The sequence below is a fragment of the Perognathus longimembris genome, chromosome 8 (assembly GCF_023159225.1).
Source record: "Perognathus longimembris pacificus isolate PPM17 chromosome 8, ASM2315922v1, whole genome shotgun sequence".
NCBI lineage: Eukaryota > Metazoa > Chordata > Mammalia > Rodentia > Heteromyidae > Perognathus > Perognathus longimembris.
In genome coordinates, this window is record NC_063168.1 from 52,700,605 (window position 1) to 52,727,153 (window position 26,549).

Below are 26,549 nucleotides of genomic sequence, written 5' to 3' on the forward strand. Positions count from 1 at the left end.
TGGTAGAATGCTAGCCTTGAGCACAGAGAGTCTCAGGGATAGAGTCCAGGCCATGACTTCAAGCCTCAGGACTGGAAAAAAAAAATAGAAAGGCAGGGCTGGGAATATGACCTAGCGGCAAGAGTGCTTGCCTCCTACACATGAAGCTCTTGGTTCGATTCCCCAGCACCACATATATGTAAAATGGCCAGAAGTGGCGCTGTGGCTCAGGTGGCAGAGTGCTAGCCTTGAGCAAAAGGAAGCCAGGGACAGTGCTCAGGCCCTGAGTCCAAGGCCCAGGACTGGCCAAAAAAAAAAAAAAAGAAAGGCAGAATCCCTTATTTGAGTGAAGGTCACATTGTTAGTTGAGACACAGGGGGAAAATGAAAACCCAAGCATATCTGCCGTGAATTCTTTTCTGCTTTGTAAAGTTTTCCACCCTGTGTCCTCTGTATCCTGCAGGGCTCTTTCAAAACCTCGTCTTGTATATAAATGGGTTCAGTTCTGCACTCCTGGACTCTCCTGCTCTTCTGCCGCCACACCTTCTCCACGAGACACAGAAGGTCACTGATCTCTGAGGTCTTAACGGTGGTCAGTTTTCGCACTATCTTCAAGCGGAGCAGGCCCGTTCTTGCTGCGTGCAACTGTGTTGCATGTGCTGCCATTCGAGCCGGGTCACACCAAGGGCCACCGGTTGGCTCACCAGGGCAAGCCTTCAGGCAGATGGTCTGGGTGATTTCCCAGACATCCCGCCCCCTCCCTGCCTGCGCCATCGGTTCTGCTCTCTTCCTTTGGTTCTCAGGTTTCCAGCCTTGTTGCTGGCTCCATTGGCAGGGAACTGCCTTTTTGACCCCTGCCATTGGAATCTGAGCTTAATACGACCATGTCAGGATTGGAGAATTCTGGCCCTCGAGTTCTCAGCTTTGGCACACACTGTTCTCTCTGCCTGGAAGAACACTTTTCTGGAAGGAACTGCTGGGTCTGTCTGACTCAACTTTCAAATTTCGTATACTGGAGATCATTTTATTTTTGAGCATCACACAATTACTTATGTGCTCCCTGTCCCTTTACCTGACCACGAGGACCTGGTGTGTAGGGACCCTGGTTGATTCATCTTCATCTCCCACCACCTAATTCACCACATGGTGCACTCGGTTTTCCTTTTGGATGGACCCACTCCTGCCTGTATTGGTGTGCTTCATTCCCACAGTGGGGGAGCTTGCGTCAGCAGACAGATTTTTTTCCCCCCTTCCTTGGTTCCTGACAGGCAAGAGTACTAATTAGCAACAGGTGAATAGCATCAATCAAACCGAGATGCTTCAGTTACATAACCCAGCCTTCTTCTGTGGTGTGAGCTCTCTCCCCTCCCCTTCTTCCTGTGCTGGCACCATGTGTGTGTCTGGGTTGGGAGGGGGGCATAATTCTTCTGGTCTCCCTAACACATACTTGGGCTAGGCCTCATATATCCTGCTTGACAACTTGAGCCAGGCGACTGCAGGAAGGGCCTGCATCTGTCCTGGAATGTCTTGGCAGGTCTGGAGCTCCAACAGCCAGGGCCAATTGGAATGTGTGGCTGGGGAGGGGGGAGGTAGAGGTAGATGGAAGGAGTTAAAGGGTAGCGAAGTAGCTGTCCTCAGGGCTGAGACGAGCCCATTTGTCTGGCAGAGTGGGGGGACAATTAGTGGTGAGAAGTGCTATCATAATCGAGTTTACAGATGGAGAGGAAATGGGTTGTTGTGAGCAATCTTAGCTGCTGGTTGGCCCCTGCCCTGAGCTCGGGCTTCCAAAGGCAGGAAGCAGCTGCTGTAAATTTTGGGGGCTCTTTTTCAGGTGTTCCTCCCCTCCAGTGCAGCTCAGAGAGAGCCAGATGCAGCTAGAACCCCAGCTCCCCACATTTGCTTACTTGTTTGTTTGCACTGCCTTCCACCTAGAAAAAGTGGGCAGAGGTTGTGGATCACATTACTATACTCTGGCCCCATGGTGCTGCTTCCTTCTCTCAAGGTTAAAATAGTTGATTTAATAATGTGTCTTAATGACGCTGGAAACACTGAGCTGCAAGACATACAAATCTTGTCTATTTCTGCAAAGGAAGTTAAACTATAAAAGCCAAGAATAGACCAATAAATAGCGAAAGGGTGAAATATTTAGGACCTTAAATCACCCTTTTCTAGGTTCATCCAAGGTTGTGGAGAAATGACTTCCAAAAGGGGACATTCTGGGACTCCGTGTGTGAGCCCCCTTTGGTTCCTATGATGCCCCTTCCTCACAGTACTTATCCAACCAGTTAGTCCCCAGCAAAGTGAAGATCAGCCTGAAGCCTGTGGATTCAGAGTTGAGAAGGCTCAGCCTATGTCAGCCAAGACTATTGCAGGCCTGTTTCCAAGTGTTTCTAATGTTCCACTCCCCTCAGTGCCCCCTTACCTTGAGTCTACTGTCTTCTAAGTAGACTTTAAAAGCTAATATTTCTCCTTGAGCATTCCACCCCCCTTCCCCAGGAACACATACATTTCTCGGTAGAAACGGAGTTACTGTTTTTGTTCTTGATTTCTTGGAGGAATCAAGTGATTTTTCTGTGTGGGCTGCATGTGTGCCCTTTGATTTCATTCCAGTGTTACTCTCTCCACAGGCTGGGAGAGCCTCAGCTGGCTCCCTTTCCCACTTGGACTCAGCCACCTCTGAGATTACAGCACTGCCTGGTTCCTCTAGAGAGTTCTCAGCCTCCCCCAAGTGGCAGTGTGGCCTACTTTAGACCACTTTGCAGTGTAAGAAGTCTCCTTTGGGAATGGAGCCCTCACTTTCTAGCCAATATTCTCACATCTGCCACTCAAATGCCACGCTTCCTCCGACTCTCCCATGATAGATGATAAAAGGATAGGATGATGAGAGAGGTGGAGAGAGTTTACTATTGAAATATTCAAAATGAGGAAAATCAGATCCTTGGTTTCCTTCCTTGATGCTTTTAAATGAATGAATGCAACTTGGTGTATTTTTGTTTGCTTTTTGGTCTTGAACTCAAGGCTTTCTACTTGCTTGGCAGGTGGTTTATCATTTAAGTGATGCTGCTAGCTTCATCATGGTGTTGTTTTTATAGGAGGTGAGGTACCATGACCAGTTCTGTGGTTTCTGAAGGTCTTAATTAGGTTCTGCTCACCACAGCCAAGTGTGACTATTGTCTGTTTCGGTGAGAGCGCCTTGTGACTTGCTTAGCAGGCTGTGTTAGTCTCATGCTATTCAGTGTTGGCTGAAGGAAAGAGTGAATTAGGCTCCAATGATTACTGGGCCTCCATTAGCTGTGTAACAGGATTCATAGCAACAGTCTCTTACTTTACATAAACCTCACCAGAAAAAGCTTATTATTATTTTTTTCTTTTCTGTACTGTACTGGGGATTGAATTTGTGCTTGCTGAGGCCTTGGGTTTTGCTAGGCATGATATGCCTCTAGCTTCAGAAAGCATCTTAAATTATGTGTGTGTGTGTGTGTGTGTGTGTGTGTGTGTGTGTGTGTTTTGTGTATATGCGTGTGTGTTTTGAAAAGGTCAAATCTGAAGAACATTTTTAATGGTCACAAAGACCTGGTTGCCCTCCCAGGCCAAGTACAAAGAGTGATTCCCTGCTTGAGAAATATCACCTGACAGGGCCTGCGTGATCATTTGGTGTTCAGTGCTGTCAGCCTTCCCCTAACTCTGAGGCTTTCTTGGTGTCCTTGGTGAAGCTTGAGAATGGACTATACTAGTTCTCACTTTAGGACTTACTCGTGGAACAACTGTGAAACCTGGGGTGACAGAGTCCAAGGTTAGGCTTGAGATGTGATTCAAGGACAAAGGCCTCTGTGCCATCTGAGCAAATTCCAGGGATGGGTCATCGTTGCTGTCTGCCATTCACAGCTCACATCTGGTGTTGGCAAATCCCCACTGGAAGCCAAGGATGGCATGCTGGCTGGACACGAGTGTGTCATTGACGGGATGTTTTGGTCAAGGGTGAAAACCTAGCCAGCAGCCACAACTACACACAGAGGAGTTACTCAGAATCAGGGACCGGATTCATATCCAGTTTTCTTGTTTTGGTTCTAGAGACCATCTGCAAGATCAGTTCCTGACCAATTTGAACTAGAACTAGGGCAGAAGTCATTGAGTTGGCAAATGGCTATAATCAGCTCCCACTTCCAGGTCATTATCAAGATGACTGATCAGCCCAGGGAGGCCCTTAGGGGATTGGAGGTGGTTTGTTTGGGTGGCTTCCTCTATATAGAGAGTCAGCTCAGACAGGCATGCTCTTCCTACCCTGGGGCCTGGTATGGAGTCAAAGGCAACTGCATTTTCTGTATGCTAGGTACTAGGCACTGGACATACATTAACTTAACCTAGGTACGGCTAGCACCACAGTACAGGCGAGAACCTGAGGAGTAGAGAGGGGAGGTAATTGGTGGAAAAATCATCCTTGCAGGAATTGGGAGAGCCATGATTATCTGAACCTGATCAAACCCAGAGCCAGGGCTCTTCTCTTCATTTCTACATTCTCCTGTTTCATATCTCATATTGTGTGCCTGAGTTTTAATTTTTAAAAATTTTATTATTATTTTATTTTTTGTGTGCCTGAGTTTTGAGGACCAAGTATTTATCAAATACAATGTTTATTCCTATCTTCACATGTATGATTCCATTTGATTGCTTTGGAATGCAGGTAGGTAATAGGAAGTAGGTGATTGAATTACATTGTCCCCAGGATAGAGGTCAAGCTTCCTTCTCAAGGTCACATTGTTAGCGCTAAACTACTCTGAGCTGTGGATGAGGAAGAACTGTTTATACCACTGACGCACATAGAATTAGTTCTATGTGTTAGATCAGGAACAAGCAGTCATACCCAACACTCAGTTTATAGAACCTAGATGATTTAAGACCCAGGCTTTACCCATCACAACCTGCTTACAAGATAGACTGGAACAATGGCTTTTCCGTGCTTCAGGGTTGTAAGGACAAGACAGGCCTGCCTGTCTTCACTTGTGACACATGAGAATCTGAGGGCAAGGCTGGCGCAGCGGAGCTGGGTCCTGCTGCTCCTGAGCTGGTCTGTGGGAATGCCATGTCGAAGAGGAGCCATGACAGTCCTTGCTTGCTTATGGGGCCTTGGCTTCCTGGATTGCTCTGGAATGTTCTCTGTAAGAACCTCATATTTGTCCTCCTGACATAAGAGGACTGTAGGGTCTAGTCGCCCTCAATAAGGCTCTATTTGAACAGAGTGGCTACCAGCTACTTTCCTCGTGCTTAACCTCTCTTGATCTATGTGGATTGCTTTTGACCCAGGAGGTTTCTCTACTTCTGAAGGTCCAGGACACTCACCAGGGCCATTTTACTTAAAGAGTCTCCTGGGCCCCTTTTCTCAACAGGGGGCGGAGCACTTGGCAGGCAATAATCACCAGTAGGTTTTTGAACACAGAGGTAGAACTAGAAGCTACCTTAGAGGCCATCTTTTTATTTTAAATGAGCCAAGTGTAGAAGTTCAAGCATTTGCTCAGTCAATGTCCATGGGGCATTATTAGAAGCAGAGCTTGGTCCCAGACTCCAGGCCTGGCAAACTTCCACTGCCCTTAGGGAGTGTTGTGATGTCCAGATGATAGGGTATTGATTCTCTAGTGAATCAAGCTCCTTAGGATGGGGAAAGTGATGATACCCACTTTGCTGAATGGATGCTTAGTATTTCCTAGGATTTTCTTTTCTTTCTCTTTTTCTCCTTTCCTTCCTTCCTTCCTTCCTTTCTTTCTTTCTTTCTTTTTTTAAAGTTGCCGATGCTGGGGCTTGAATTCAGGGCCTGAGCTCTGTCCCTGAGCCTCTCTATGCTCAAGGCTAGCACTCTACCACTTGAGCCACAGCACCACTTCCAGCTTTTTCTGTTTATGTGGTACTGAGGAATCGAACCCAGGGTTTCATGCATGCGAGGCGAGCATGCTACCACTAAGCCACATTCCCAGTCCCTTGTCCTTCCTTCCTTCCTTCCTTCCTTCCTTCCTTCCTTCCTTCCTTCCTTCCTTCCTTCCTTCCTTCCTTTCTTTCTTTCTTCCTTCCTTCCTTCTTTCCTTCCTTCCCTCCTCTCTTCCTCTCTTTCCCTCCCTCCCTCCTCCCTTCCTTCTTTCCTTCCTTTCACAATGAGCAGGATTTTTCCTGACTATCCATATTTTCGTATCTTCTCATTTCCTTGTTTCTCTGATGCAGACTCAGTACAGAAAGGCTAAGATGCATGAGGAAACCCCAAATAACTGAGCCAGGAATCTGTCTGCAAGAGGGAACCATGCAAGAGTCATGGGCAGGTGGGCGAGTATTAGACACCTCGTGTCTGTGGCTTCTCAATGCCAGCCCTGTTTCCTGGCACTATGTGCTGGCCAGTCAGAGGCAGGATTCAGCCAGAGGGCACCCCAGAACGTGTGAGGCATGGGACACCAAGTAAACAGCCCTAAAGAATGTCTCTGACTTGAATTTCAGCTCATTTACTTGGAAGCCTCTGCCCTCCTCTCTGGCTAGGGGAGGGGGTGGGAGAGAAAGAGAGAGGAAGGCTTGAGATTAAAATGCTCTTCTGTTCAAAGGAAGCAACATGGTCAGGGTGGTGGTGGTGGTGGTCACTGGGATGTTTAGTGAAGAGACAGAAGAGGCTGAGCGAACCCTGTACCTTCCTCTCCCCTTGATTGCAGCCAATCAGCTTCTTTCAGCTCTAACCAGTGGATTTCTGTCTATATTTGGTTTCAAGGGAAGATTCTGTGGCTAACACTGCAAGAAGCATCGATCTAGAGAGAAGACTTAGGATGAAAGTAAGCAAGGTGTTAGGCTCTGGTCTGCCTCCAGTTTCAGGGTGACCTTCATCCAGGCCTCTCATCCTGAGAACCACTCTGATGAAGCGAGCATCACCAGGGCTGTGTCCTATCTTCTCTCACAGTAAGGGGGCAGGGCAGCCATCTGGCCAGGCCACTTTTCCTCAGAAAACTTTTTTTTTTTTTTTTTTTGCCAGTCCTGGGGCTTGAACTCAGAGCCTGGACACTGTCCCTGAGCTTCTTTACCACTAGCACTCTACCACTTGAGTTGCAGCACCATTTCTGGCTTTTTCTGTTTATGTGGTACTGAGGAATTGAACCCATGGCCTCATGCATGCTAGGCAAGCATTCTACCACTTAGCCACCTTCCCATCCCTCAGAAAGGTTCTTATCGTCATAGCTCTCAGGCTAGCACCACAGCTTGCGTCCCTCCAGTGCCCATCCCACTCCCATCATTCCATCCAGAAAGTTCTTTCTCAGAAGAGGTCAAAGGTGTGGCACTCATGGAAAAGACAAAAAGTCTGATTTCAAATGATGCTATCATCATCACCTACACTGAGAAGGAAGAGGAAAGATGGGGGAGTGGACTCAGAAGAGAAAGAATTCTGAGCTTGTAAACATGGTAAGAACTACTTTTAGCAACTCATATTTACTGTCTAGTCAAACATTCCGTAGCAAGGGATGCAAAGAAGCAGCTCCTGTTGGCACTGGTTAGGCAAAGTAGGCTAATCAGAATGGGATAGGAAGCCAGAAAAGACATAATTACTCATCTGCTTCCAAATGAAGCTTAGTGAACCAATGGGAAGCTCGCCATTGCAACACGCCCTGCTGGAAAGGTCAACAGCAGCATGAGAAGCGGCAGACAGCTCAGGATTGTACTCTGATATTTCAACCCAAGACTGACAGGTCTGCTCCAAAAAAAGGTCCTAGCACCTTTGCTGACTGCACAAGCTCGCTGTCCAAGTTCCATGACGAGCATAATACCCCATCTCCTCCAGAAGTGCCTCCTTGCTGTTCTGCGCAGGTATCTATTAAAGGAAAGATGACTTTTAAAAACCACATTCCCTAGGTGGTAGGTGTGCAGATGGGGGTGGGGGAAAGTACTGAAGGGATCTGGGGAATAATGATGATGACGGAGATGATCAAGCTGAAGAGAGAAAAATAACAAGATGATTAGGCAGGTTAGCAAATTTGAATGATTGAAGAGCAGATGTTGGAGCTTCCTGATTCCCCAGAAACAGAGGTTATGGAAGGAAAAAGCAGGCCTAACTTTTCCATTAAGGTTCTTTAAAGCAATGGATTGCAGCCCAAGGGGATGATAGCACAGTAATTCAACGCTCTTGTCCCCACAACTAAAAATAAAGATGATTAAAGAATGGAATCTTAGCTCTCTGACAGCCCAGACAGCAAGCCTCATCCCTGGATATGCACACTAGATCAAAAGAATTACTTTTTATCAATATTTTGACTTTCTTCTATCATTCTTAAGGCACTAGGGTTGAGAACCACACGAAGTCCCTGAGGGCTAATTCCTGGCAGGGGCGGGGCTTATGCTGGACCTGACTGCTAAGCCATCTGTCCCATCTCAGGCTACGCCTTAGCTATTGTAGTTGGCAGCCATCTCCATGTTCTCCAGAATCTCCCTGGGCTGGATCTCCAACTGGAATGGCATTCTCACCTCACAGCCTCTTATCTCCATGGAGGGACCTCGACCCCACCATGGCGTTGGACTGCATTGACCTTAGGTGCTCACATCACCATAGCTATGTGAGCAGACAGTGCCAGAGACACAGGAAGTTGTCACCTCAACAACTTCTTAAGTACACAACAAAACATTCCAGCCAACAACAGAACCCAGAGAGCAGCTCCATTATGGAGCTGGTCAGTGGGACACAAGTGTCCTTAGGGACAAGGCTCAAAGGTTTCTCAATGAGGTCGTGGCCAGCTCTATATCCAAGTAGGGCAGTAAGAGACTGCCTAGGACCAGGGACAAGAAACAGTAAAAGCTCCAAATATGTCAGAGAAAGGCAGGTTTAAAAATTTTTTATTTATTTATTTTTGTCAGTCCTGGGGCTTGAACTCAGGGCCTGAGCACTGTCCCTGGCTTCTTTTTGCTCAAGGCTAGCACTCTACCACTTGAGCCACAGCGCCACTTCTGGCTTTTTCTATATATGTGGTGCTGAGGAATCCAACCCAGGCCTTCATGTATACGAGGTGAGCACTTTACCATTAGGCCATATTCCCAGTCTGTTTTTTTTTTTTTTAACCCCATCCCATGATGTGTTGTGTTATGTTTGAGAGCCTCTTATATGAAACTTCCCAAGACTTTGAAATTACAACAATTATGAGGTGCACATTACCCTCTGTTTGAGGTACATACGTTATGATTGTCATTGACTCACTATTTTGAGAGAATTCTCTCAAAGGCTGGGGACAATATTGAACTTTGCTACTGAGTTTTTCAAATTGCAACTTCCCACAAAGACTTCTGTCTCTCTGTCCACCATTACACCCTCCCCTGCCCTCTACAGCCCCCACCATAGCACCAAGGGCAAGATTTTACTATTCTTTGCATTGAACCAAATTCTCTGCTGTTCTGGAAAGGGAAGAGATGAGCACGCCAGCTGTACTTACTTGAGTAAATATAGATTATTTTTCAGAGTTTGCATCTGGCATTAGAAACTAGGTAATCAAACTTGGAAAGGAGAGAGCCTTAGGCCTTTTTAGACATCTCAGGGAACCAGGCACAGAATAAACTTGTATTATTGGTCTTCTCAAGGCAGTTCCTCCTTCACTTCCTCCTCCTTACTTTTCAGTACTGGATTTTAACTCTAGGCTTTATACTTGTGGGCATGTGCCCTGCTCCTTGAGCTATGCCTCTCACCCTTTCTGCTCTGGTTATTTCTGAGATAGGGTTTTACTCCCCCCACCTCAGATTGGCCTGGATTTTGATACATCTATTTATGCTTCCTACTGTAGCTGAGATGGCAGATGCGTGCCACCATACCTAGCTTTTCCTATTGAGATGGAGTCTCATGATCGGTTTTTCCTGGGCTGGCCTGGAACTAGGATTTTCCCAATCTTAGCCTCCCATGTGGCTGGAATGACAGATGTGCATCATCATACCTTGCTATTGGTTGAGATGAATTTTGTGAACTTTTTTTTGGAGGGGGGGCTGGCCTTGAACTATGATCTTCTCAATCTTCTCCTCCCAAGTTAGCTGGGATTTATAGCAGTGCAGTATTAGTCCCCAAGTTAAAAAGGCTTCTTCTCGATTCTCGTCATTCTGCAGTCCACCTCTGATCTCTTGGAAAATAGTCTTTCTTTCTTTTTTTTTTTTTTTTTTGGCTAGTCCTGGGGCTTGGACTCAGGGCCTGAGCACTGTCCCTGGCTTCTTTTTGTTCAAGGCTAGCACTCTGCCACTTGAGCCACAGCGCCACTTCTGGCCGTTTTCTATATATGTGGTGCTGGAGAATCGAACCCAGGGCTTCATGTATACAAGACAAGCACTCTTGCCACTAAGCCATATTCCCAGCCCTAGAAAATATTCTTGACAGTGCACAGGTGGATTGGAAGAGCGGCTGGGGAATGGTTGTCAGGGAGTGAAGGCCATGAAAGTGAGAGCAAAGGGCAGGGTCTTCCATGGCAAGATGCATAAGATTCTGGGAGTGTTTTTGTTTTTGTTTTTTTTTTTTGCCAGTCCTGGGCCTTGGACTCAGGGCCTGAGCACTGTCCCTGGCTTCTTCCACTTGAGCCACAGCGCCACTTCTGGCCATTTTCTACGTATGTGGTGCTGCAGAATGGAACCCAGGGCTTCATGTATAGGAGGCAAACACTCTTGCCACTAGGCCATATTCCCAGCCCCCTCTGGGAGTGTTATCTAACGATGAGGGAGGCATTTGAGGGAGAAAGAGAAAGGAAAGGGAAAACCAAAGGCTGCTCAGAAGTTGTCACTTTCATGCTTTCCCTTCTTCCAGGGGACAGAGGTTCCAATGGGAGAGGGGTCTCTGGGGGAAAGGTCGATGTGGGTAGTTGTGCGAGGTCCTGCTCCCTGGGTGACAGATTCTTGAGTTCTTCCTGGCTTGGCTCAATTCCCTACCTTCACTGCCCGCTGCCGGTACCTGTTCCTGCTGGACTTCTCCGTCTGTTAAAACAGGAGAATATCAATAATTGTTATTACGTTGAAATCCAATTATCTAAAAACAAATCTTCTCTTAAGAAGGGTGTCTACTATTGAATAGGGAGTTCTGGCTTGTCTTGTGTCTCTAGTCAAGATAATGGTTTTCCAAAAGCTGGACCTGCTAAGCAAGTATGAAGAGTGAGGAAGGTATGGAGGACAGGGACGACCAACTCAGCATTTGCTGAGAAAAGGCCCCGTGGCTTACATATGTGTAAATATTCTTACCCACAAGGGTGCTGAAAGCTGTAAGTGTTCTATTCTGCAGTCCAGGAAACTAGCGCTAGAGTTAAACAAGGGACTTTCTGACACTGGAGCCCTTAGGCTATATTCCGAGGATGAGCAGGGGTCAGCAGTTCTGGATGTGACTCCCAAAGAGACACACAGTCTACCTTGAGCTATGAACTAAGGGATGCTGCCTCCCTCCCCCATCCCACGTGTGCTGGAACTCAAATCAGTGAGCTCTTTGGCCACCATGGTTCCTTGTTAGGATAATTAATATGAGACTGAGCTATGATAATGTACATAAGGGCAGCACAGTTTCTAGAAAATTAAGCCGGCAGTTCCTGAGAGTGCTAGCTACTCCTTTGGTCCACACTCAAGTATCAGCTTCTTTTTTTTTTTTTTTTTGGCCAGTCCTGGGCCTTGGACTCAGGGCCTGAGCACTGTCCCTGGCTTCTTCCTGCTCAAGGCTAGCACTCTGCCACTTGAGCCACAGCGCCGCTTCTGGCCGTTTTCTGTATATGTGGTGCTGGGGAATCGAACCTAGGGCCTCGTGTATCCGAGGCAGGCACTCTTGCCACTAGGCTATATCCCCAGCCCGAGTATCAGCTTCTTTACTATCAACACAGTGCTAGTTTCTGATCACAAGGATTGTGTTTACACAGATGTCAAAACCCAGCAGGTCACAGGCTGTATCCAACCCGCAGAGATGCATTGTCAGGCCCAGGAGGTAGCTTTTCCTTCCTTCCTTCCTTTTTTCATTTCAATAAATAGTATTTTAAATGTTCAGAAAAGTTATACCTTTGTGTTCCTCCCCTAACTAAGGGCATCGTCCTTTAGTTTGCATGTGTGTGAGTGCTTACAGTCCTGTATAGGTTATCATGTCCAGTTATATTTTACATTTTTTTGCCAGTCCTGGGCCTTGGACTCAGGGCCTGAGCACTATCCCTGGTTTCTCTTTGCTCAAGGCTAGCACTCCGCCACTTGAGCCACAGCGCCCCTTCTAGCCATTTTCTATATATGTGGTGCTGGGGAATCGAACCCAGGGCTTCATGTATACGAGGCAAGCACTCTTGCCACTAGGCCATATTCCCAGCCTTCCAGTTATATTTTAGATCTAGCTTCCACATATGAGAGAAAACATGCCCTATTTGTCATTCTGAGCTTGGCTTACCTCACTTTGCATGATTTGTTCTAGGTCCATCTATTTTCCTGCAAGTGACATAATCTAATTCTTTCTAATGGCTTTGTACAATTCCATTGTGTATGGGTACCACATTTTTGGGATCCACTCATCTGGTGTAGGGCATCTGGGCTATTCCCAGATGCTCCTGGCTATTGTGAGTAGTGTAGCAATGACTATCGACTCCATGTGAACAGGTTATCTTTACTGTATCCTGACTTGTGATGTTCTGGGTAGATGCCAAGCAGTGGTATGGCTGGGTCATAGGGAAGATCACTGTTTAGTCTTTAGAGGATCCTCCAGACTACTTCTTTTCTTTCTTTTAAAATTGAGATAGTTGTCAACTATGATATAGATATTAAGGATTTCACCTTGGTGTCTCTGAAAATTCAGAAGCACTGGGCCTAGGGCTATATCTCAGTGATACAGTGCTTGCTTAGTAAGCACAAGGTCCTGGGTCCTGTTCTCAGTACTGCTTCCCCATTTCCTCCTCCTCCACCCCCCAAAATTCAGAAGCACTGACAACATGTGACAACCAATAGTGAAGCCTGTGACAGCAAGGAACTGTCTTGTGCCCCTAATGGGCTCCAAGTTCCTACAACCTGCACAATGCACAATGCAGGCTCCTATTTAATGAGTCATGGTGAATTGAGTTCCCCCTATGAGAAAGGCCTGCTCCAGACCTGTGGCTCTGTGTGGGGTGGAGGGCACGAGGTATGCAAATGAGGACAGGGTGTGGACTCATGGAACCACAGGGTTCCAGCCAGCCTAGCAGGCTCTGAGTCCTGCCAGAAGAGAGTATTTTCCGATTTCCTGAGGCCCCAGCTCCCATTTACCCAAGCCCAGATCTAGCCTTTTCTAGGCTCAGCTCTTTTCTTTACTCCAAATATGTCTGTTCAAGACTGCTCACCTGGGGGTCCTTAGAGGCCACATGAAATGACCCCAGACCTGAAAGATTGCACCTGTCTGCAACTAAGAAACGCTGCTGGTGACCAAGCAGCCACCGAGCACGGCCCTGGATGCTCAGAAGAAAGCCCAAATGGAAACCACGACTGTGGATGTCATATTTTCTTTCTTTCTTTCTTTTTTTTCCTTCAAATTTATCTAGTTCTTTGAGTTGTGCCTGGAATAAGCCATTATGGTAAACACAATCTCTTGTTTGGTGCAGATCCTTGGGCTTGAACTCAGGGTCTGCATGCTGTTCCTGAGCTTTTGTGCTCAAGACTAGAACTCTATCATTTGAGCCAAAGCTCCACTTAGAGCTTTTTTGGGTTTAGTTACCTGCCCATGCTTGAGATCCTGAGAGCTCAGCCTCCTGAATAGTTAGGATTACAGGTATGAGCTACTGGCACCTGGCTCCATTTTTCTTTTATTGTTATTTATTTATTTTTTTTTTGGGGGGGGCAGTCCTGGGGCTTGGACTCAGGGCCTGAGCACTGTCCCTGGCTTCCTTTTTGCTCAAGGCTAGCACTCTGCCACTTGAGCCACAGCGCCACTTCTGGCCGTTTTCTATATATGTGGTGCTGGAGAATCGAACCCAGGGCTTCATGTATACGAGGCAAGCTCTCTTGCCACTAGGCCATATTCCCAGCCCTCCATTTTTCTTTTAAAGAGAGCCTTACTGAAATGTAATTCATATATAATAAAATTTATCTATTTAAAGTAGAATTCTTTTTGATATATGACAATTTTAATTTGAAAAGAAAGTAAAATGTATATAAAATTTGCCATTAAAATCATTTTTGGGGAAGGATACTGGGGATTGAACTCAGAACCATTCACTCTTATTATCTTTTTCTTTTGTTCTCAAGGCTGGTACTCTACTCCTTGAGCCACAGCTCTACTTCTTGCTTTTCTCTGGTTAATTGGGGGGTAAGAGTCACATAGACTTTTTTTTTTTTTTTTTGCCAGTCCTGGGCCTTGAACTCAGGGCCTGAGAACTGTCCCTGGCTTCCTTTTGCTCAAGGCTAGCACTCTGCCACTTGAGCCACAGTGCTACTTCTGGCCGTTTTCTGTATATGTGGTGCTGGGGAATTGAACCCAGGGCTTCATGTATATGAGGCAAGCACTCTTGCCACTAGGCCATATCCCCAGCCCTCACATAGACATTTATACCCAGGCTGGCACAGCCTGGATCCTCAGATCTCAGTCTTTTGGGCAGCTAGGATTACAGATGTGAGTCATCAGTGCCCTGAGATTCCTAACCAATTTCAAGCGGATTATTGGGTGGCATTAATTACAGTCACAATCTAGTTCTGCCATGTTCAAGATTCATCCACATATAGCAGAACTTTCTTTTTTTCAAGCTGAATCATGCTGTTGCATAGTCCGCCTGCTGTTTATCTGTTTTTGTGATGATGATCACTTTTGGCTAGCGTGCTGCTGTGAGCATATGTGTATAAGGACCTCTCTCGTCTCCATTTTCAATTCTTTGGAGTTTATACTGGGAGAGAAACACCATCTACTTTTAACTACCTCCTCCAACCTGGCTGCTCACACCAAGTCAGAAAATTAACTGATCCTAAAAATAGGCAGAGATTTAGCTGTTCTAGGGCAAGCTGACTGCAGCATGCCCACTTAGGAGCACCTGTGTGAGTCCTTGTCTCTGCAAAGAAAAAAAAAAAAAGACTGCTGTTCTTCCTCTTTGCAAAGAACCAAACCCACAGAGTACGGCGAAGCCAGACACTTAGGAGACAGCATGGCTTGCAGGGGCTCCTGCTGCCGTCCCTGCCTGAGAAAGCAGAAAAAGGGGCATCATTCTTTTGGTACTTTGGGAGGCAGGAGAGAGGGTCTTAGCATCTTGAGCTTTTTCTGGGGACAAGGCCCCAGGGTGGGTGTTCTGTTTGTTCCATTGAACCCAGGGAATATGACTGCTGTGCTGTATGTCTCAAGGAATTGGCTCTGAGCATGTACCTCACTGACTTAAGGGCTCTGTGTCTGAAACTGAAAATGCAATATGGAAGAAAAATGCCTGCAGATAACACATCCTGAAAAAAAAAGGGGGCACACAGAGGCTGTGGGGGAATTCAGGGCAGGGGTTAGAGGATCATGATAGATTGGGGTTAGAGGAGTTTTATATGGGGACAGTAGGTCATGCAGGTGAATTATGAAGGCTAATTTATTTCTACAAGAAGACAGGTTGGTGAGAGGGCAGCAGGAACGGTTAGCAGCAGATGCGGTTAGCCATGTGAAAATAGGTCTAGGAACCTGTTTTTTTAATTGCCTGCTGCAGGGGCTCCTGGGATGAAGACTCTGTACTGGAGATGGGATCTTGAAGATCAAGGCCTGTGGCTCCAGAATGGGGAGGGGCAGGGAGTGGGACTTCAGTTCTGGGACAATTGTGGCCAAGGCCAGCCCACAGGAGGTCTGAAGTGGTGTGGGCCTTGCCTTTCTCAGTGGGGGTGAGAGAAACTGGTTCTTCTACCTTAATTGTTCAGTCACTGGATCTAGGGTGTCTCTAGAAGGAGGCATGATCTTGGGTGAAGTGGTTATCTTCAGTGGAAATAATCTCCAAAGAGATGAAAGGCTGAGGCAGATTAGCTGACAACCTCCCACCAACACCTGGGAGACTCAGCTTTCCCATCTCCAAAGAGAGATCTAGGCAGCTCATCGTAGGAGTTGCCTGGCCAGGGCCTCCCTGGCCTGCTGCACACTCGAGGCTGCAGATGTCCAGACTCTGTGACCTCCAGAACCTTGACTCTGTCTCTGCCTGACCTATTACTGATTCAGAGACAGTTTTTTTCCCCCCGAAGTGTGTGTGTGTGTGTGTGTGTGTGTGTGTGTGTGTGTGCAAGTATTGTTGTGCCAAGTTGCAAGACCACCCCCAAGAAGACCACCGAGATTCAGACACTCCGAAATGCAAAAGCAAGGCAAGGCTTTATTTAACGAGCTGCCAACTCGGGCCTCGTCCTACCCACCGACACAGCGGAGGTTAGGAGGAAGCCCCGAGCTGTGATTACACAGGGCTTATAAAGGCAAAGAACAAGGCCACAACCATCAGCTGTGCAAGCAAGATTAGAACACAGGTACAAATCTGATTGGCTCGGGGTTCGATTCTAAAATGGGGTTCACGTGGTGGGGCCTGACTTCAAAGTCTGGCACCTCATTTCCCCCTTTTTCTTTTTGGTACCTTGGGAGCCAATCATGGCTCCATTCTGTCCATTTCAATGGCTTGCATGTCTAGGGGATGATATAGAGGTAAGGCATGGGCCAGTAGGGCCCAATGTACTAACCAAAGGGCCTGTCACCATTTCTTACAAGAATAGTCTCTGTACCTCTGTTTTGCATGCCTCTAGTTTATCCTGCCTCATCTTCACAAAAACAACTCTGGTCCCTTGATTTTAAAGGGGGGCTGATGGGTGAAGATCATCCATCTTCTGTAACTTCTTCAGGCTGACTCAGGGGCGTAGACCTTACCTAGCCAGGAACCTATAACCTTAGTCTCAGTCTAACTTTCTTGAGGCAAAGGCAAAGCGGCTGAGTTGGGTGCTTGGAGACCTCCCATGTTCCATCACGGTAGTTGTCATCCAGGGCAAAGGGGTCAGCTGGCCTGGCGTGGAAGCAATGAACCCAAGTGGCGATGCCGTCTAGGGTCCCTTCCACCGTGGTTAATCTGTTGATTGAGGGCATTGGCAAGCTGACAGGCCTTTAACAGATCTCAATAAGGACACAACACAATCTCAGGTCTACAAGCTTTCTTTCCTAAACAGATGTATCAGCTTAAAATTCTTACTGCCAGTCAGGGCTTTGAGTAAATGTGGGGGGTAAGATTTTAATCTATCTCATTTGACAAACTTACCCTTACTAACCACTATCACAGATGACTGGCAAATTCCTGCCCAGTAGACAGACATGTGCATTGGAAAGGCATGCTTATGAACTATTCTTCTAGGACTTCCCGGCTTTGATTAACTTTTGAAAGGCCAAACAGGAGTGACTCTAGGATCTGACACCATCTCTGCCATCCAAGCAGTGGCTTACTGCCTCTGGATGCTCCATCACTTTTGTCCCAGGAGTGACTTTCGACTTGGACTCAGGGCCTGAGTGCTGTCCCTCAGCTCTCCAGCTCAAGACTAGCACCCTACCACTTTTGAGCTCCACACCACTCCGTTCCCAGCACTCTGCTGGCTGATTAGAGACAAGTCTCTCACAGGGACCTTTCTTTGCCCGGGCTGGCTTCGAACCGTAGATTCAGATCAATGAGTCTTATAAGGGGCCACTTTACTCCAATTATAAGCAACAAGGTGGTCCACACAGTAGTTTTTAAGCATGCTCTCTTACCTGGAACTTATTAAGGGCCAGTATTAGATCTTGACAAACTTGTAGGAATCACCTGTGCTTCTGTGGGCCTGCTGGAAACTGTTACAAAAAAAAACTACAAAGAAGCTGGAATGGCAATTAAACATTTTGGTAGCCATAATTCTCCTTTTCTCACTTTGCAATAATTATTTAGGACAATTTTACTTCCAAATTTCTTCCAAAAGGCTACAAAAACAAAACAATTAATACAAAAGGAGGAAAACACACAGGCCTAAGAAAAGTTACGAGTTGGAGATCTCCCAAGCTGGCCCACAACCTCCTACAAGGGTGCAGAAGGAACGGACCCGAGTTGGCCCACAACCTCTTGTAAGAAGGAGTGGACCCGAGTTGGCCCACAACCTCCTGCAAGGGTGCAGAAGGAGTGGACCCGAGTTACGAGTTGGAGATCTCCCAAGTTGGCCCACAACCTCCTGCCAGGGTACGGGAGGAGTGGACCCAAGTTGGCCCACAACCTCCTGCCAGATAAGCAGAAGGAACAGACCCAAGTACAAGGTGGGCGGGTTGAGTCTCGTTTAGGAGGTCCTCCTGGTCAGTTCTGGCCAAAAACCAAACTGACTCGCGCCCTACAAGCAAAAGCAAAACAGACAAATTACAGGACAAGACAAATGAACAGTGCTGTTTTCTTACCTTCGGAGTCTGGGATCTCGGGGTCTCTGGGGCTATCCCGGACGAGCCCCCAAATGTTGTGCCAAGTTGCAAGACCACCCCCAAGAAGACCACCGAGATTCAGACACTCCGAAATGCAAAAGCAAGGCAAGGCTTTATTTAACGAGCTGCCAACTCGGGCCTCGTCCTACCCACCGACACAGCGGAGGTTAGGAGGAAGCCCCGAGCTGTGATTACACAGGGCTTATAAAGGCAAAGAACAAGGCCACAACCATCAGCTGTGCAAGCAAGATTAGAACACAGGTACAAATCTGATTGGCTCGGGGTTCGATTCTAAAATGGGGTTCACGTGGTGGGGCCTGACTTCAAAGTCTGGCACCTCAGTATGTTGGCCCTGGGGCTTGAACTCAGGACCAGGGTGCTCTCCTTTAGCTTTTTTGCTCAAAGCTGGTGCTCTACCACTTCAGCCACACCTCCAATTCTGGATTTTTGCTGGTTACTTGGAGATAAGAGTCTCATGGACTTTTCTGCCTGGGCTGGCTTCAAACCCTGACCCTGATCTCAGCTTCCTGAGTAGCTAGGATTACAGGTGTGAACCATCAAAACCTGGTAGTTTTTCTACCAATGGAACAATGCACAGGACGTAGATATCTAAGCTGTACGTAAAGTCTCTGGGAGTTGTAACTTAAAGATTGGGGGTCTGATCTCAATAGCCAGTGTGCATCTGGTAAATTCAGAGAAATGACCAAAGTGGATGATCATTCAAATTAAAAGATATTGACTCATGGACCTAGAAATCCCAGATGGATTCAGGAATGGTTGATTCCAAGGGTTCAAAATGTCCTCAGCTCCTAGCTTTTTTTCTGCTTCTTGGCTTTGCCACCTCTCTGTTGGCCTCATTTTCAGACAGGCTTGTTTCTTACAGTAAATGTACTAGCTCCAGATATTTCACACGTTCATGTTCAGCTGGAAACAGCAAGCTCTTTTTCAGAGGCTTGAGCTTAAGTCCCGAGGTCTGATGAGCTAGAATAGCCCTGTCACATGTCTGCCTGACACAATTGGTGTGACCAGGAGAATGAAATACAAATACATTGTCATGGGATATACCCCTGGAATTAGGGACCAATCTCCCTTCCCCTTTTCTTGATATCTATAAGTAGTTCTGCAAAGGGATTTCAATTCAACATATCAGTTTATAACTACAATGCATCTTGATCAATGACACCCCTTTTATCTTTCATCATCATATCTCCCAACTTCTCCTCTTAAACATACAAACGGATCCCAACTTCAGGGGGAAGTTAAGGCCAGGGAAATGTGGTCGACAGAGTTGATTGCTGTGGTGGAATTGGTAGAGTAGGAACAGTGACCTTCCCCCTTTGGGGGTACCTTGTGAATTCTAGGGGATTAAGAATGACCAATCACATTCCCCAGGCTTCTTTGCAGCTGTGCTTTCGGCTGTGCTTTGTTTCTGCTCATTGGAGCCTCTGCCTTTGAGGCTTAGACCATGGGATAGAGATGGAGCTGGGTCTTTCTGCCAGATTCAGTTGAGGAAGCATTTGAGTTTCCTGCTGCAGCCAGAGTGGCAAGTTGTGTCTAGTCCCTAGCCTTGTGGGCATCTAGAGACAGAGTGGGAGATCCTTTGAGCTGATGAAAGATGCCGAACAGCACGGGAGCTAGCAGCATTGCTGGCAGCTTCCTAGCATGGTGGTATGGTTCTGGAACCTTTTTTTTTTTTTTTTTTCTTAATGCAAACCAAGTAGCTGTTTGATTGGTGGACCATTTCTGTAGGGTGACTTTAAATTTCCTTAGCCTGGCAGTGATTTTATAGGCCTGTTAATACTCTGAAACAAATCCCTTTTGTTGCATTCAGCAAGAATAAATTCGATCCTTGCATCTAAATTGCTCTCTACCCACAAACCCTCTTGCCAGTCCCACAGCTATCTCCTCCATGCCGCTGTTGTCCCGTGTGTCTTCCTTGCCAGCAGGCGCTAAGCTCTCCAGAGAGGTAGAGGCTCTTTTCTAGCTCTTTTTGCTGCTGGAGCAGTATGGAGGTTATGTATGAGAGGAGGGGAGCATTCTTGCATGTTTTCTGCACACACACACACACACACACACACAATTTAGAAAAATCTTCCTAGTTTTCCATATGTTTGGGGAAGAATGCAGTGTGTGACACTAAAGTAACCTTCAGGGAGCCTGTGGCAGTAGCCCTGGGGACATCAGCCAGCATGTGGGAAGTGGCAGGAAGGCAATGTGAAGCTAGTCTTCCAGGACAGTGAGGGGTCACTTAGTTAACACTCTGGAGCTGGAGCCTGTACAAGAATGTGCTATTGTTTCAACCACTTTCCAGTGGCTTGTGTGGCTATCAGATGCGGAAACCATTCTGATTTCTGTATCTACCTATCTGCATCTATAGCCATGTCTATATCCTTTATAGAGAATAGAAATGGAGGGGATAAAGGAGGGGGATAAACTCCAATTCTGCTATTTTTCCTTTGTAGAGTTAACAACCACTTCGGGGTGATTGGAAATAAATGGGGATCTATAAACTTTAGTGCTTGTGGGGAGATTGAAGCACTCATCTTTTGGCCTTCTTAGGGTAAGGACTTTGAGCTCAGCAGAAGGAGAATGACAGAGACTTCTCTCACTTCTGGCTGACTTGGTGGTGTTACCTGACTTCTCCCATTCATGAAACTGTATGGTTCATAGATGTGGGTTCTCAGGTTTCTTGTTTGTTTGTTTGTTTTTGGGCCAGTCCTGGGCTTGGACTCAGGGCCTGAGCACTGTCCCTGGCCTCTCTTTGCTCAAGGCAGCACTCTGCCACTTGAGCCACAGCGCCACTTCTGGCCGTTTTCCATAAATGTGGTGCTGGGGAATAGAACCCAGGGCTTCATGTATATGAGGCAAGCACTCTTGCCACTAGGCCATATTCCCAGCCCTCAGGTTTCTTATACTTACTTTCTCATATGATCTTCATACAAAATCTCCACCATGGGTAGAGTGAATATTACTCACCTTGTCTTTCTAATGAGAAAACTAGGACATAGATTTAAATGACTTGGCTAATCTTGCATTGCTAATTAAGAAGGTTCAGGTTGTATGACCCTGATCTAGTTTAATTTCTGCTGTACTACATTGCTGCCTTGAAATGCTGGCAAACTGCCTTTAAAAATAATGCCCTACATTGCCAGGTGCCAGTCACTCACACCTGTAATCGTAGCTACTCAGGTGGCTGAGATGTGAGATTTGTTTTGAAGCCAGCTCAAGCAGGGAAGTCAACAAGACTCTTATTTCCAATAAACAACACCCCTCATGCAAAAAAAAAATATCCAGAAGCAGAGCTGTCACTTAAGTGGTAGAGTGCTGGCCTTGAGCTAAAAACAATTTCAGGGACAGTGCCCAGGCTCTGAGTACAAGCTCTAGGACTGGCACACACACACACACACACACACACACACACACACACACACACACACACACACACACACACACACACACCCCTCTGCAGGGAAACAGATGGAGCCATGGACCAAGGGCTCATGAAAGTAGAGTGCTTCTGTCCCTCACTGGGAGCCTTCACAAGGCTCCTCTGGCCCTACCATGCCTGTGGCTTTTTGTGCTCAGCAGAGGAAGGGACCTTTTGCAGGGCTGCCCTTTGCCTCCTTTTCTTGCAAAACAGAAAATTTCTAACTTGATCAAATAAGTGGGCTTTAAAAGACAGTTGTTTAATGATTCTTGCAAAACAGTATAGAGCTTGCTACAGAAGAGAGGCCCTGTCTGGCTCTGGTGACTCTCATCTCAGGCTATTTCATGGCCTTAATGGCACCTGTATCTGTTCTTCCTATCCTGCCATCTTCCCTGGCTTCCTGATTCCTTTCCCTAGTCACATTTTGTTTGGTTTCCCCTAAATGGCCGGGAGAAGGGGACAGTCAGCTAAGCAGGGATTGAAAAGCAATGGTTGACAAATGACACCATGTCAAGGTAACAGTCAAGCGAGAGCCACCTTACCACTGGACGCCATTGATAAAGACAAGAGATGGAGTAGCCTACCCTCTCTGTCACACAGGGCCACTAATTGGACACACACCCATGTCAACTTCCCTTTTAACTAATTTCCAACTCCTTTCAGCCCTCAGTAGCTCCAGGATCTATTTTTTCCTCCCCCTTTCTGGTCCCCCAAACTCTAAGTTCCTGAGCTGTGTTCAACTGAAGAGTCAGCGTGTGTTTAAATATGAAAACAGTGGTGGCCCTCTTCCCTTCTGGGCTTGTCCTAATAAGGTCAAAGGAGGCTACAGACAAAATGTGAACTTAAATGAACATGAAACCTAATAGGGTTTGGCCACTGGGTGGAATTAGACTATTTTTAGATGAACTATTTTAATATTATCCCCACCTGCTTTGGATACGTATTTTTAATGCTTCCCTGAAACTTCTATTTGTCAACATTCTGTTTCATTTAATTCCAAACTGCTGTTCAATGTGATGTAAGTTACTGTAGGACCAATTGCTAACCACAAGCCAACTGGCTTGAAGGTGTTGGACATTAGATTTCAGTTTTAGTTGCTAACCAACTCTGCCAAATTTCCTGTGTTTAGATAGCTATGCTTTATGTTAAGCTGGAAGTCGATTTAAGGTGGATATATTCATGTTCAGTAAATGCTCTTTGGCTGTATAAATAAATGAATAAGAAAATGGGAAGTAGCTGCAGTTGAGAACCTCTGTGGCCTTTTGGACTTCCTTCCTTCTATTGTGGCCTTGACCTTTGGACAGTTCCAGATTCTTCCCCGTGCCAGCCCCTCCAGGCCTCCCTCCATGATGCTATGTTCAGTTGGGATTCTGGGAGAATGGAAGGCTTAATCCGAAGGGAAGAAGGAAGGAATTTTGTAATGGTAGACTACCAGATCATTGGCAAACTGGTCAGAGGACAATATTTGAGGAGGAGGGGAGGGCAAAGAACCCTTCGTGGGAGTTCTGGTTCTTTGTGGCCCTGGAGATTTGAAACCTGAATCTCAGCTAGTGAAAGCAACAATCCTGCTCTTACCCTGCTCTTTATCTTGGTGATTTAAGCAAAGGCAGATAGACATGTACAGATGCAGAAATCAGAGGCTTTTCATTAGTAGACTCTACCAAAGGCAAGTCCGATCATATCATTCCTCTGTGGTAAACTTGAAAATTTGTGACTTCATGATGTGCTTCTTTTTTTTTTCTTTTTCTGCCAGTCCTAGGCCTTGGACTCAGGGCCTGAGCACTGTCCCTGGCTTCTTTTTGCTCAAGGCTAGCACTCCGCCACTTGAGTCACAGCGCCACTTCTGGCCATTTTCTGTATATGTGGTGCTGGGGAATCGAGCCCAGGGCTTCATGTATACGAGGCAAGCGCTCTTGCCACTAGGCTATATCCCCAGCCCAATGATGATGTGCTTCTTTCTACTTTATAAAACCTCACCCCACATTGCACCCCAACTCATTCTGATTTATTTGCTGCAACTAGGAAAAATTTCAATAGCAGCATCCACATTTCTGCTCCTTCCTTCCTCCCTTATTTCTTTCCTCCCTCCCTCCCTCCCTCCCTCCCTCCCTCCCTCCCTCCCTCCCTCCCTCCCTCCCTCCCTCCCTCCCTTCTTTCCTTCCTTCCTTCCTTCCTTCCTTCCTTCCTTCCTTCCTTCCTTCCTTCCTTCCTTCCTTCCTTCCTTCCTTCCTTCCTTCCTTCTCCCCTCCCTCCCTCTTTCCCTCCCTCCCTCTCTCTTCTCCTTCTCTTCCTCACCCCCATCCCCTGTGTATTTTAGACTTTCTCTTGTTGCTGGGATGACAGGAGGTCACCATCTTGTCCAGCTACTCGCTGTTGAGATGAAGTCTTACTATCTTTTCTATCCTGGCTGGCCTAGAATTGTGACCCTCTCAGTGTCAGCCTCCCACATAGTTTAGAATGACAAGCATATGATATTTTTTTCCAGCTATGGGTTGGGAAGAGGTTTCACAACTCTTCTACCTGGGCTGGCTTTGAACTATGGATTCTCCCATTCTCAGCCTCTCAAGTAGCTAGGAGGACAGGCATGAGACACCAGTATCCAAATCTGTCTTCCTTCCTTGAGCCTTAATGTTCCAATCAAACAAAACACTTTGATGACCTGAATGTGTTTCCCTCTCTCCTGTCTCTGTGCCTTCCTGCTACTCTTTCCTCTGTTTCAAATCCCACCTTTTCCTATTCCAGGAAGACTTGCATCTTGTCATTAGCAAGATGCAATACTAGCAACATTCTTCCCACAATCATAGCTCTAATTGAGCTTTGCATCACTCAAGTATTCCTTCTACACCTAAATTAGGGGGAGTGTTGACCCACAGTCATTGATTTGATTTTTTTTGGCTAGTCTGGGGCTCGGACTCAGGGCCTGAGCACTGTCCCTGGCATCTTTTTGCTCAAGAGTAGCACTCTAGCACTTGAGCCACAGAGCCACTTCTGGCTTTTTCCTATACATGTGGTGTTGAGGAATTGAACCCAGGGCTTCATGTATGCAAGGCAAGCACTCTACCACTAGGCCATATTCCCAGCTGCAGCCATTGGCGTTTGATAGAGATGGTTTCAGATGGAAGGAACCAGTGCAAGTTGTTATATCTCTAGTTGAACATCTAACAATCTCTAGGATTATACTATTGGTGAGGAGAACTTATGAGTCAGAAGTAACTAGAACTTGCTGGAAGATATTGGAAGCCTGTCACATGTTGTTTACTTGTTGCTTTGTTTCTCTGCCAGGAACTGTCTGCTCCAAGACAGTGACACACTTTACTCCGTCTCTTTATCTCTCCTGATTAGCAAATGCTTCTGCTAGCCATTCCATGTGAAGCAATAACCACCCACTCCAACAATTCTTATTGTCCTCTGGTCTGCTTTCCTCAGTCATTTGGCTTTGTTATCATTTGAATTTACTTTTTCTACTGGTTTACTGCTAAGATGTGAGCTCTTCAAGAGCAGGGATTGTTCTGATTTGTTCTCTAGTGCCCATATCTTTGTGCTGAGTGAATGAGTATGTATAGAGAATGGCATGTGTCACTGAAGGACAGTGTCATGCCTTTGAATTCCTCATGGTTTACTTTTAGTGTGATAGAACTCATTAAATAATAGCTTATAGGCAGGGTTCACAGCATACTGGAGTGCCAGCGATTTCTTAGTGAGTTCCAGGCATGAACACAGCCACTTTTGCCCTCTGGAAATATTAAAAAAATATATATATATATGTGATTCTTACCCTGTGGATAGAATACCAATACTATGTGTGAAGAAAAAGATCAAAAGAAACAAAGAAAAATGAATTCTAATAAATTAGAGAGAGAGAGAGAGACAGACTGACATGTGGGATACCTTTTGATACTTCCAAAAGGTCTTTGATGTTTGCTCTAAATTCTGTAAATCCAACTGTATGGAGCTCTGCTGTGACAAGAGACACATGGTACCAAACAAGACAAAAACCATGCCTTTATTTTTAGTTTAGTTTTATTTCACATAAGGGTTATACATGATTTTTTCCCCCCAGAGATTCGGCCTGATCTCATAGAGATTGGAGCAGGTGATTTGTGAGTCTGAATCTTGGCCTGTACCCTGAGCTGGTCCTGGGGCCTAATGGAGGCCATTCCTTCCCTCTAAGCCAAAGCTTTGGCCTGTGAGAGGATGCAGCTACTAGAATGACTTCCCAAGTCTCTTTCCCTTCTTCCACACACAATGTTCTGCCACCATTTGTCTTGGTGAGTGTTTTCAATATGTCCTCATTAGTGAAGAGATTCAATTAACCAGGACATCAAATCCCCTGGATATTCAGGACAATTGGTGTTTTCCTAAAATACTCCCCAAATTTGGTTTATTACATTATAAAGTGGTTTTTTTTGCACTAATTTATACCTGCAGAGGACACAAACACATTTTTAAGTGTAATAGCAAGAAGTTTGGCTAAAAGCAATTCTTTAAAGTAGAGTTTCTAAAACATCTTTAACAGTTGTTAATTAGTAGTTAACTAGTAGTTAATCTCCTAGTTAATTTCTTTAAACTTTTAATACACACTTATATACACAGTGAGAAAGATTTTGTGAAATAATATGAAACTTTTGCCATATGATTCCTTGAAAGCTTTGAATATCTTCCAAAGTAGCTAGAATTACAGGCACTAGCCATGGGGTACAGCTTGGTACTGTATTGTTGAAAATGGGTAAGAGAAGATTTTAAGTATTCTCAATACACACATAAAAACATGAGTATTGGAGGTAATGCGTATGTTAAT